This window comes from Symphalangus syndactylus, chromosome 2 (assembly GCF_028878055.3).
Source record: "Symphalangus syndactylus isolate Jambi chromosome 2, NHGRI_mSymSyn1-v2.1_pri, whole genome shotgun sequence".
NCBI classification, from domain to species: Eukaryota; Metazoa; Chordata; class Mammalia; order Primates; family Hylobatidae; genus Symphalangus; species Symphalangus syndactylus.
In genome coordinates, this window is record NC_072424.2 from 14,368,560 (window position 1) to 14,380,975 (window position 12,416).

At 48.8% G+C, this 12,416-nt stretch overlaps 1 protein-coding gene across 6 annotated transcripts in view; it reads left to right on the forward strand.

The window, feature by feature from the left end:
- CHST15 (carbohydrate sulfotransferase 15) overlaps positions 1-12,416 on the forward strand; it is an 85,973-nt gene that overhangs the window by 15,430 nt on the left and 58,127 nt on the right. The window contains exon 1 of one of the 6 annotated variants that reach the window (XM_055246308.2): positions 7,263-10,110. The exons of the other annotated variants lie outside the window; for them this stretch is intronic. The gene's annotated coding sequence lies outside the window, so the exon portion shown is untranslated. Of the gene's footprint in view, positions 1-7,262; positions 10,111-12,416 lie in introns of those variants that run through there. 6 annotated transcript variants of the gene reach the window in all.

Consider the following 12,416-nt stretch of genomic DNA (forward strand, 5'->3'; position numbering starts at 1 on the left):
CGGGCTCCCTCCTTGCCTCAGGCCTACACAGTGACTGCTCTGTGCCCTGGGGCTGTCCTGACTTCTCTGAGTCTCTGTTTCTTTACCTGCAGTGCAAGAGGCTTGTGTGACATCTGTCGTGTCCCTTCCATTTCTGAGTGCAGGTGGTTTTATTAGTGAAAACAATTCTACCTGTAGAGCTAGAAACGCCCAAGCAACATCCAAACGAAATTTGTACCTTGCCCCTTGTAGGTGCTTTTAAGGTTGGTAAAATTTCTGCAGCCTAGTTTGGTTTGATGGGAGCCTCAATTCCAATTGAATTATACTCTGGTGTATTTTAATTAAACCATCTACAAGCTGATTTTATAAAGAGGCAGAATCCCCATGTAGTCAGCTGTGCCTGCCTCCCTCTGCGCTCAACTCCGGAGCCGAGCGAGGCTCGTAATAACCAGAGGACTATGTGAGCTGCTCACGTTCGGCCTCATGGGCAGCATTAATTGTGAGATGCCACCGGAACGAGATGCGAGGGCATTATCAGCATATACTTAATTGATTTTGCATTCTCCACAAAGGAAGGTTAAAGTTAAGCTTGTTTGTAAATGGTGTTTAAACTGCACAGGCTTGGGGATGAGTTGCAGAAACTAACAGAGCAGGGCACTGGTTGGAGGGCCTAATTTTCTCTTTAGGTGGTGGACAGAGCACGTCACTCAAATAAGGTAAAGATCCTCCCATTTAAAGGGGCTGAAAGAGTGTAAGCCTCGGCTCCTAAATTTGACAGACAAGGCCTCCGATTGAGTGCCTCAGGGATGGTCTGGACTCTGGGGATGAATGTGTAATCACATTAGCGTGATGAATTAAAGGGCCCCATATTTTTAAATCATCAGGCAGAGCTGCATTAGAGAAGATACTGTTCGAGATCAGACTTAAGATAAACAGGCTCATGGAAACAGCCTTTGCTATCCTCATTCCTGGTACAGAATCTAAGATTCTGATTATCATTCTGACATGTTCCAGGAAAGGTCTCTGCTCAAACCCAGATGAGCTTTAAACCTGAGGTGGAATGCCATTCTCTAAGTATCTGTTCTTTGGCTCTAACATATACCAGGAATGAGAACAGCATCTGGGTGTGTCCTCATTCTCTTTTAATCCTGATAAGAAAACTTTTTAGGTATCTCCAGGACTGTCTATATAATTTGCAAGACATAGTGCACATAAAATGCATATTAAAAATTATTAAGAATTGGCCGGGTGCAGTGGCTCACGCCTGTAATCCCAGCACTTTGGGAGGCTGAGGCAGGCAGATCATGAGGTCAGGAGATTGAGACCATCCTGGCTAACACGGTGAAACTCCGTCTCTACTAAAAATATGAAAAATTAGCCGGGCGTGGTGGCGGGCGCCTGTAGTCCCAGCTCCTCGGGAGGCTGAGGCAGGAAAATGGTGTGAACCCGGGTGGCGGAGCTTGCAGCGAGCCGAGATCGCACCACTGCACTCCAGCCTGGGCGACAGAGCGAGACTCCGTCTCAAAAAAAAAAAAAAAAAAAAATTAAGAATTTAAAAATAGGGAAAGCAGAGCAATACATCCTGTATAGGGTGTTTCTGAGCAAAGGGCCCTGTGTGATTGACCATGGGTCCACACCCTTGGAGTTGGCTCTGGGATCTTGTAGGATGCTGATCCTAGACCATTGTGATTTATAGCAACTTGTGTGAATTGTGAACCTCCCTGGGGGCATGGGCTGCAGCTGAATCACCTTGGTGTGCTGGGAGGGGTCTAGCTGGAGGCCTGACCCAAGCACACGCTTAGGAAATGCCCGCTGAGCTGAATCAACTAACTCATGGAGCCATCAGCCTGGTCTGCTGGGGAAATTTTTTTTTTTTTTTTTTTTGAGACGGAGTCTCGCTCTGTCGCCCAGGCTGGAGTGCAGTGGCGCAATCTCGGCTCACTGCAAGCTCCGCCTCCCGGGTTCACGCCATTCTCCTGCCTCAGCCTCTCCGAGTAGCTGGGACTACAGACGCCCGCCACCACGCCCGGCTAATTTTTTGTATTTTTAGTAGAGACGGGGTTTCACCGTGGTCTCGATCTCCTGACCTCATGATCCGCCCGCCTCGGCCTCCCAAAGTGCTGGGATTACAAGCGTGAGCCACCGCGCCCGGCCTGCTGGGGAAATTTTATGTGGCTTTCTCAGTCTCCACGCATTGGGAATCTGGGACAGTCTACCGCTAGGCTCTTCAGAACAGACAGGGACAAGGACCAACATTCTCTAGTGAAACTCACTGACTTGACAGCTCAGCTTTGAGAAGAGAAAACCTGAATACAAAACCCATCTACATTATGTGTGTGTATAAGCCTCAAGTCCTGGTGATTTTTCACCGTAAAATGGAAAAGATTGACACACAGTGGCTCTCCAGTACCTCTGTGTGGTTAACGTGTGTGTCTGTCGTGACTCTGTGGCTCAGTCTCAATAGAGGGGCAGCCCATGTCCCCTGGCTTTTCATCCCTGATGTCCTCTCTGTGAGCTCTGCCCCTCCCAGTGGAGTAAAAAGCTCCTGGAGACAGTCTAGGATTTTAGGGGCCACTGTAGGTCATTCTTGTCATTCTGGATCCCGGAGAATGCCACCTTGCAAAGTTAAGGGGGGCATAGTGCATCTTGGTAAGGAAATAAAATCCCTCCCAGGAAGCATCTCTCCCTGGAGCAAGAGGCTTGGAAGGGCCCGGGACTCCTTTGTGCTGACTCTTTGTTCCCTCCCTGCAGGCTGGCCCAGACTCAGAGCGGCCCTTCCCCCTTTGCCAGTGGAGAGGGAGAGAGGAGCATCCAGGGCCAGCTGCCAAAGACAGGGGAGGTTCTAGCCAAGGAGATCCCGGACTTTTCAGGTTTTAAATTGGAAGAGGGGTTCTTGAATGAGCATTAAAGTTACTTTTTTATTAGAAGAGAGTGTGGGGGGTGGATGCTGTGCTCAGAATGCGTCAGGAGAGAGCTGCCCAAGTCAGATCTCTTCTGAGCAGCGTCTCGGGGGAGTGACTGTGCACCGCCGCTGGATTTTCCTCCCTTTGTCCTCGGTTTGTACAGAGGTCACTGGAGATGTGAGCTCAAAGGGAGCCGGGAAGCTGTGCTCTCCTCTCATTGTCACAAGTCGATGGGCCTGAATAGGCTGTGACACTTGAAGAAAGAAAGAAACCATCCTTTATACCTCCTGGCTGGGGAGAGAGAGCAGGGCAGGAAGCCTGTAGTGCTGGAGGCCAAAGCTGCTCCCGTGGAGACTCAGATGTGTGGAGGGAGGTCTGTGCTGTTCCTGGGTGTCTGGGATTGCACCCTCCCCGCCATGGGCATGCACAGCCTGTTCTTAACTTATTCAGCAAATAACAAACATAGCACCTCCATGTTCAAGCAAAAGCTGGCTTTATTTATTTTCCCCATTAAGCTATCCACAGTCATTGTTTTCACTTTCAAAAGCAAAATAATAGGAAAAAACTTCACAATATTTGTATTACCTGATGTGGGAGTCTGAGAGAACTTGAATAATAAGTCTGGTTTAAAAGTATTAGGGGAAAAATCTTGATACACAAAAGAGAAACAGAAACATGAAAAGAGGAATGTGCTGAAACAGTCCTCCCTGCAAAACATCATTAACTCCGCGGGGGCTGGGAGCCTGTCTGTCTTGTCCACACACTGCACCCCCCTGCCTAGCACAGCCGCATTCAGAAGGAAAGCCAGCTCTGGCTGCTGGGAGGCAGTGGCGAGTGAGACATGCCCAGGTCCTGTCCTCATGGAGGTTAGAGTCTAGGAGGTGAATGAGGTGGAAACACTTAGGCAAAGGATCATTTAATTTCAGTTGTGATGAGCTGGGGACAGGAACTGGAAGTGGTCTATGAGCGAGTTTGCTGATGCCGTGAGCCCAGTCTAGCAGAGGCGCGGGGTGCATTGGAGAGCTCCAGGTCATAATGGAGGAAGCTCTGTGGGGAGGGAGAGGAGGCAGAGACTGCAGACGTGGCGAAGGTGTTGGGCGTGCAGGAGGAAGTTACGTAAGTCCCCAGTAAGGTGCCTGGACCCAGAGTTCTCATTTTAAGGCTTAGAATGTGCTAGAATCCTTGTTTCTAGAGACTGGATTGATGATCACAACTGGGCAATGCTCCCACCCAGGCCCCTGCCCCTACCTGCCACCCGAATTGTGCCTTCTGCAGTCGGGTGGCACACTGTTTAGTGTCTCCTGCTTACAGCCTCCTGGGTTCCAGGGACTTGCTGATTTTCTGTCTTTACTGAGAGATTTGAGAAATTCTTGAAGCAACTTGCCAAGTAGAAACTGTCTAATGACATCAGTGCAAGGATTTGGTGTCTTTCCCAGCCGGGAGGCACTGGCCCTGCAGAGATGAAGTGGAAAGATCCTGGGAGGGAGAGCAAGCCACCTTCCCTGGGGGTGCAGCAGGAGTGACTTGAGCTTGCGCTGATCACACCCACTTCTGCCCTGAGAAAGTCTTCTATGCAAAGAGGCTAAAAAGACTATGGGGAAAACATCTCTTTTAAAGCCCCCACCTGAGACCTCTCCCCTGCCCTGTGTGTGCCTAGCCCGTAGGTGGCTGCCAAGCTGAGCAGGCCCGGGATGAGGCTGGGGAGGATCTACAGCCTCCTGGCCGAGTCCACCCGGGAGGAGCCATTTAAGACCCTGGAAACCCATCAAACCTGGCAACTGGAGGTCATTAGCCGTCTGACTGAGAGGCGGGTCGTAAAATAAGCCCTAAGTGGTTACGAGCTCTGTTAACCATTTTAAAATGCACGAACAGAGGAGCTTTGGTTTGGCGCCTCTGAAAGGAAATGGGCGTCGTCTGATGGGAGAACATTCGCCTTCGTGGTCAAGGTGCAAGGACCAGCCTGCATTGATTCATTCATGCGTCTGTTGAATGGCTGCTGTGCCTTTTGCCTCTTCCTTGGTTTCTGATGGGGCAGAAACTTACCACCATGTATCTAGCTTTCTTTTTTGGTGAACTTTTAAGGAATTGGAGTATAACCTTCATGCATTAAAGAGCATCTATCCTAAGTGTGCTGCTTGATGGATTTTCACAAACAGAACTCACCTATGCAACCAGTACCTAGACCAGGTATACAGACAGCACCCCAGGACCCCTGGGCTCTGTTCTGGTCACTACCTCTCAGCCCCCATGCAAGGGAAACTGCTATCCTGACTTCTGCAGCCTGGGTTTTTGGCCTGTTTTGTGCTGCCTCTAACTGGAATCGTGTGTGGTTCTCCTTTGTATCTGGGTTCTTTTGCTCAGTACTATGTCTGTGAGATTCTTCCCTGGTGTAGCTTGTCCATTTTCGCAGCTGAATTGTATTTATCCGTTCTACTGTGGGTAGACACTGTGTAATTTCCAGTTTTTGGCCCTGCAAATAGTACAATGAGCATTCTAGTTCATGTCTTTTGATCAGCATATGGATGCAGTTCTGTTGGGCATGTAACTAGGAGTGGAATTGTGGTCTTTGGGAATGAGTATGCCCTGCTTCAGTAGATAATGCCAGTGTTCCAAGCAATTGTACTCATTTACCATTCCCATCAGCAGCGTATGCGTCGCTGGAAAGATGAAATAAGAGCCTGGAAAAAATGTAAGGTGAGACTGACTCCCTTTTGTCCTCTGCCCAAATTCCCAAAAAGAAAAGACCCTGGGGGATAACAGCTGGCCCTTTTTGCATTGAATGGATGCACTGGAAGAGAGAAGGCTTCTGGGATGCCCCAGAAAGATGCCCCTGTCCTTCCTGGGGTTCTGCCCACGTGGTCACATTTCACTGGAAGCCAGTCTGTTTCTGAACTTGGGGATGGGGATGGGGTTGGGTGGTCTCTGAGAAGAGCCAAGAATTCAGCATTTTAGTCTCCATGCTTTGGGTGTCTGCATGCAATGAAGCAAAGCCTCCAGGCTCATGTTTGAGATGAAAGTGGCTAGCCTGGTAGCTGGCCTGGGTTTTCTCTTGGGAGGGCTTGAGAGCTGCCACTATTTAATGGCTCAGTCAAGAAAGGTTTTTATTTGTAGATCAGTCTAGTCTCAGAACCAACTGGTTCTGCACCCACCCCCTGGACTTCCAACCCGGTGTTCTAGATGGAGAAAGAGCTTTCCTTGTGCCAAAAGCTGTTGTTTGGTGTGATGAGGGGTCCAGAGCAGTGGGAAGAGGCAGCTGACATTTACTGAGCCTCCTGAGGGCTCACGAGAACTCTGAATGCAGGTGTGCTGGTCTCCCCAACCACACAGGAAGTGGAAGAAGAAAGGACGCTGCACTGTCCCTCAGCAGCAGAGCCCCAGCTGGGGTGTGTGTCCTGCCCTGGCTCTGTCAAATTTGTAACTCACAACAGGGGCAGTGGCTGGATACAGGAGACTTGGAAGGAAGGAAAACCTGTGGCCGGGTTATTGCCCGGCTGTCTTCCCTACCCCAAGTAGATTCAGTAAATCTGGGGCAGGGCTTGGAAGCTGTTTGTAACAAATGCCTTAGGTGAGTTTTACTCAATTTGGGGAAGCAGTGACTTCCCCAGGGCCTTTTGATGGGAGGCTGGGTAAGGAGAGGAATGAAGGAAATAAGAAACAGATCTCGCGCTCCAGGAGCTCCTGGCCTGAGCAGCCTGGTGCAGGAAGCTCTCTGAGGAGCTGGACAAGCTCTGTGTCTGCTGCTCCACAGGGTCATGCTTGAAATGTGACTAGGACGGCCGAAGAATGGAAATTTTACATCTCATTTAATTTTAACTAATTTAAATTTAAAAGCAGATACTTAATTCAGTTATCAGAAAACTTTGAAGAATGTTTGGAGCAGCTTGGGTCCATAACTCCTTTTCCAACTCTAAGTCTTATGAAATCTAGATACATCCCAGGTACTTCAGATGAAAATGTAGCATCCAAATTGAGATGGACCCAAGGGTAAAATACACACTGGAATTTGAAGACTTAGTATGAAACAAATGCAAATTTTTAATTAATAACTTTTATACTGACTACATGTTGAAGTGGTTATTTTGGGTCTATTCGAGTTGAACTACATGAAAATTAACCTCACCTGGAACATTTAACCTAGGTATGGGCTCACACGCTGTTTTTAGTGGGCAGTGCTGCTCTGAGGCACTTTCTTGCTGGAATTCGACTCAGAGTGCCAGTGAGTTGGAGGAGAGGAGAGAAGCCCCTGCTGTGGCCCCTTGTTTGGCTCACGTGGGAGCAGGGTTTCAGGCTGATGGCACACCTGGCCCTACAGATGGCCACAAGGCCACCTGTGATGGGTCCGTTGGGCTCTGGCTGGCCTGTCCATCTCCTTGGGTACCTTGCCCGAAGAGGGAAACCACCAGTTCCCTCCAGGTAGTGCCTTTAGAAAATGAGAATCTTCTCTAATGCTCTAGGCTAGGAAGAGAGAGCTGAGCATGTCTCACCCTGGGCGGCACTGCATCTCACACAAGTGGGACATGGCCTACTGCTGGTCAGGGTGAGAACTCTGCCTTTAAATTAGAATCAAATCAAATCAAATTGAATCAAATTGAATTCTCTACCCCAGTGGGGTAGAGAGCACCGCCAAATACTAAGCTACAGGAATGTGGCCTAGAAAGCAAATTAGGTTTTATTTCTGCCTCCTGCCTTTGCCCCGCTGTTTCTGGAGGAGACCCCGCAGACAGTGCCGTGAAGGGCAGCCTACAGAGGCTGTGGCAGGCAGGGACTCGCAGGTGAGCCGGGTAGTGGGTCGGCAGGTTCTCATCCATGGCGCTCAGCCCGTCTGAGGTCGCCTGCCCTCTTTTTCATTGGATTCTGGAAGCCTCCCCACCAGCCTGCAAGATGCAGCTGAACAGGGACTTGTTTTGTTTACTGCTGCATCCCAGGGCTCTACACTTAGGCCTGACACAGAGTAGGGCTTTAATAATCTTTATTGAGGGCAAGGCACAATGGCTCACTCCTGTAATCCCAGCACTTTGGGAGGCCCCGGGCAGGCAGATCACGACGTCAAGAGATCAAGACCATCCTGGCCAACATGGTGAAACCCCGTTTCTACTTAAAAAAAAAAAAATTAGCTGGGCATGGTGGCATGCACCTTTAGTCCCAGCCACTTAGGTGGCTGAGGCAGGAGAATCTCTTGAACCCGGGAGGCGGAGGTTGCAGTGAGCCGAGATCGAGCCACTGCACTCCAGCCTGGTGACAGAGCAACACTCAGTGTCAAAACAAAAAGAGAACAAAACAAAAAACACTTTATTGATGGGTTCATTTGGAGCATGCCCCCTAAATCTGATGGTCAAATATGGCCTTCATGTTGACCTTTCTGAAGTGACATCCCTGTAGGTGGGCATATGCATTTCCCTTGGGAGAGATTCCCAGAGGGGCCTCTGGCTTGGGACTGGCTAGGAACCTCAGACCTACACTGCGTTTTTACTCTAGATCTGTAAGTGCAGATTTTTCTTTTTTTTCCAGAAACTGTTTCTTAGACAACACTGCAACTACTTTCCATTGCAAAGAAAAATCCTGTCCCAAAGCACTCACACCGCCAGGCTATATCATTTGTTCCTGACAACACGCTGGGGGGGACATCACCATTTTCTGCATGTCCCCAGGAAATGGGCGAGACCACTCGTCCAAAGTCCTACGGCTAAAGGGAGGCACAGTTGCACCTTAGATTCAGGGGAACTCCCATCTCGAGGTGACTTCTTTGCCCTCATTATATTCCACATGTCATGGAACCTAATGGGTAAATCTGGTTTGGTCAGGCCTGGAGCGCAGAAATATTAAAGGCGGGCAATGAGAGAGAAATCTGCGTCTTTCCTCAAGGGATGAGCTGGCTGACTGGGAAGGTCCAGGCTCAGGCTGGCCTCTGCCCAGGTGTCCTAAGGCAGGGGCTCGTGGAGGGGCACTGTTCCTGTTTTCTGGGTCCCCTGCTCTCCCTCACCTGTTTAAAGTCAGTGACTCAAATTTTTAAAACTGTGAAACTGTATACTGTCCATCCCTGTTCAGCCTTCCCCAGGCCACGGGCCCTGCACACGGCACTGCTTGTTCGTGGCTCTCCTCTGTGTCGCCTTTGAGGCTCACTCATCTTGATGACTCAGAGACTTGCCAGAGACCCTGGACTCCCTGTCCCAAATTCCCCGAGCCTGGCCCCGATGATTCTTGCAATGTTACTCTGCTCATGGTGCCTCTGCCCCATTTCCATCTGTGCCATATCACCAATGATGGGGGGGATCCCCCAAACAACAGGGACTAACTTGAACTTTGCAAGACTCTTGAATTTCCTGGCGATATTTATGGTCTGTATGGCACTGATTTGTACTAGAGCTGAGCCTGCAGAAGGCAGTTGAACCCATCCTCTGTATATTCAGGAGGACTACAGGATGTAGGAACTCAAACGGGATGTTGATCTGTGGGAGTTTGCAACTTTGCCTAGCAGCACAGACCTGCCTCCTTGGGAGAGGCCTCTGGGGAGGGATGCTAAGCCGATGGATGTCTGTGCAGAGACAAGGGACTGTCCTCTTCACCTGAGAGGCCGTTCTCATCCTGCCTAGTCCTGTCTGATTCACATCTGAACCCAGCTTAGCCCAGACAGAGACATGCTAAAGCATGTTCTGATACTTTCTAGCTTGGGTTATCTCCTTGTATGCTTTCTTTGTATACTTAGGGCCCAAAATACCATAAGGCGGAACATTCTAAAGTAAAAATGATCCCCTTTTTATTGTTTGAAAATTTGTGTTTCTTATTAAAATAGAGCACTTTACAGTTATTCTCGAGATAAGGTCTTTAAAAATAACTGTTTTCCTCTGTCTTTCTGACTTCCCTTTTTAATTCAAGAACAGGGATATTAAGGCAGGTGATGAAAGCAGAATTTTTAATAAGAGCTTAGTGATGATTTTCACAACGGACTTAGAAGACATTAAAATATCTGTGTTTTGATCTTTTTCTGGATTTGAATATGAAGGACTAGTTATTGCAACAGACAGCAAAGTAATTCATTTCGGATGCATTTCAGCAAGCCAGGCCCCTAGGAGATGCTGGAATAAAATGTGGAAGTGTGTGACACAGACCAGACCAGACATGTACCCAGCCCATCAGCTAAAAAGCCAAAGAGCAGGTGGAAACAGGAATAATAGTGACAATGGTGGTTACCATGATGAAGAGCACTGCCAACGATTCCAGCACTTCCCAGGTGCCCTGTCCTTGCTTGGTGCTTCCCATGGATTATCTCAGTCCTCCCTGTGGCTCCATTAGACTACATATTGTCACATCATCCCCATTTTTCAGATAAGGAACTGAGGTGGGCTAAGTGTCAGGCCATGGAGCCAGGATAAGAACCCCAGCTGTCTAGACAACTTATGTCCTGGTAACCGCCACTCTGCCCCCGAGTGGTCAGCACATAAACCACTGCAGCATGGGGACTGGCTTCACCATCCCCTTGGCTCTGCCTCTGACCCCCGGAGCAGGTGGGAGCTCGAGCCAGCTATTCCCGGAATTAGCCATATGCTCATTTTTTGCTTCAGTTGTTTCACTAATTAAGGCAAAGGTTCTGGTAGTTTGACATTATCTGGATAATTGCCTCAATGTATCATTTTCACTTTGCACCCTCAGACACAACCTTTAATGAAACTTGAAAACCCAACTCTACTTGGGGGAAATGATATTCACTTCTGTTTCTAGGCCAGGCGCGGTGGCTCATGCCTGTAATCCCAGCACTTTGGAAGGCCGAGGCCAGCAGATCACAAGGTCAGGTGTTCGAGACTAGCCTGGCCAAAATGGTGAAACCCCATCTCTACTAAAAATACAAAAATTAACCGGGCATGGTGGTGGGCGCCTGTAATCCCAGCTATTCAGGAGGCTGAGGCAGGAGAATTGCTTGAACCCAGGAGGCGGAGGTTGCAGTGAGCTGAGGTCACGCCACTACACTCCAGGCTGGGTGACAGAGCAACACTCCGTCTCAAAAAAACAAAAACCGTCTGTTTCTAAATCTATTTCTGAAAGAAGTCGAGGGCTCAGACTTCCAGTTGTAAGCTTAATTGCCCAACATGCAGAAGAAGTCTCCAACTTCCCTGTTTATCAGACTTGAAAGTCAGCCTTGGTTTGGGGCAGGTGGCCTGCTCCTGGTCCTTATCTGGGAGATGAGAGGTTTTGACAGCGTGATCTCTCAAGTGCCTCAGTTTGGATCTGAGCTTCTGTTCTAGCGACTTCCATGCCCAACTGGATTGTACGTTTTAGGAAGCAGGAAAGAAGTGCACCCGCACTGATTACTGAGCAAATTGGTCTGAATAAGTGCAGTAGATGCCAGAGATTTCCACAAATGATGTGCATGTGAATCATTGGCCAGAAAATATCCATGGACGATAAATATCTGGGCTTTATGCTCTGAAAATGTTCCTAATCTCTTCTTTGTGATCCCCAAAGAAATTTTTAAGGGAGTTTGGAAGTATGCCACTTGCAGAAGTCCTGGTATTCACAACATTAAGTGCAGGATGTGGAGTCTGGGGTGCGATTGTCTTGTGACTCAGATGGGGGGCTGCATGCCCGGCACAGTGCTAAGTGCAGCCAGTTACTCTGGAATGTGCAAATGGCCCCTCTGCCCCAGCTGCAGAGCCCGTTGGGGGTGGCTTAGGTCCTAGTGGGGGTAGGAAGAATGGGACAAAGGGAGGAGGCTAAGCCCAAGGCATGTGCTGTCACCAAAAGTCCTGGCTTTGTCTCAGAAAGCTGTGGCTGTGTTGGGCTTGGTTGGTCAGGGGAACAGGGAGACGCAGCCCAGGAAATGAGCTGTGGCTGGGCTGGAGCCCACCTCCCCAGGAGGGAGGTGCATGGCAGCCCAGGTGGGGGTGCCCCCATCCTGAGATGAAAGGTCTCTACCTCTTGCTTAAATTGTAAGGTGAACACTTTTGGCCATTTCTAAGGAAAAGCACCTTTGGGATTTGTTCATCATCCTTCATTTTTGCTCAAGGTTTTGGGTGTGAAAACCTCAGAAAAACTAAGTCAACCAAAGACTTTCCAGCAATGTCATCGACTGTGTTGTCATCCAAAGGGGAAAATAATCCCAGCTTATGAATATTTAGAAAGAAGATAATTGCAAATTGCTTTGTGACCGTATAAACCAGTTTTTTTTTTTTTTTTTTTCCCCAGCCAGTTGCATAAGAGGAGGTGTGGGTCAGTCCCAGAAATAGATGCAGAAGCAGTGACAGAACACGTCTTGGCGGTGGTGGAGAGAGACAGCCCTGGGTTCGAGTCCCAGACTCGCAGTGTATTAGCTAAAGAAGTTTGAGAAACATCTGTCTCTTTCTTTCCATTTCAGCCTCCTCCCCCTTCCCCTAGCTGGTCGACACTCAAAGCTCTCCTAGCCCAACACTCTGTAACTTGATGAATAATTTTTTAACCCCCCAAATCTAGTCCTCCCATAAAACCCAGTGAATCTCTCAAATTGGTTAAATGGAGGCACTCATTTAATTAGATAGGTAGCTGGTATTTTTCTTTTCTGAAGGG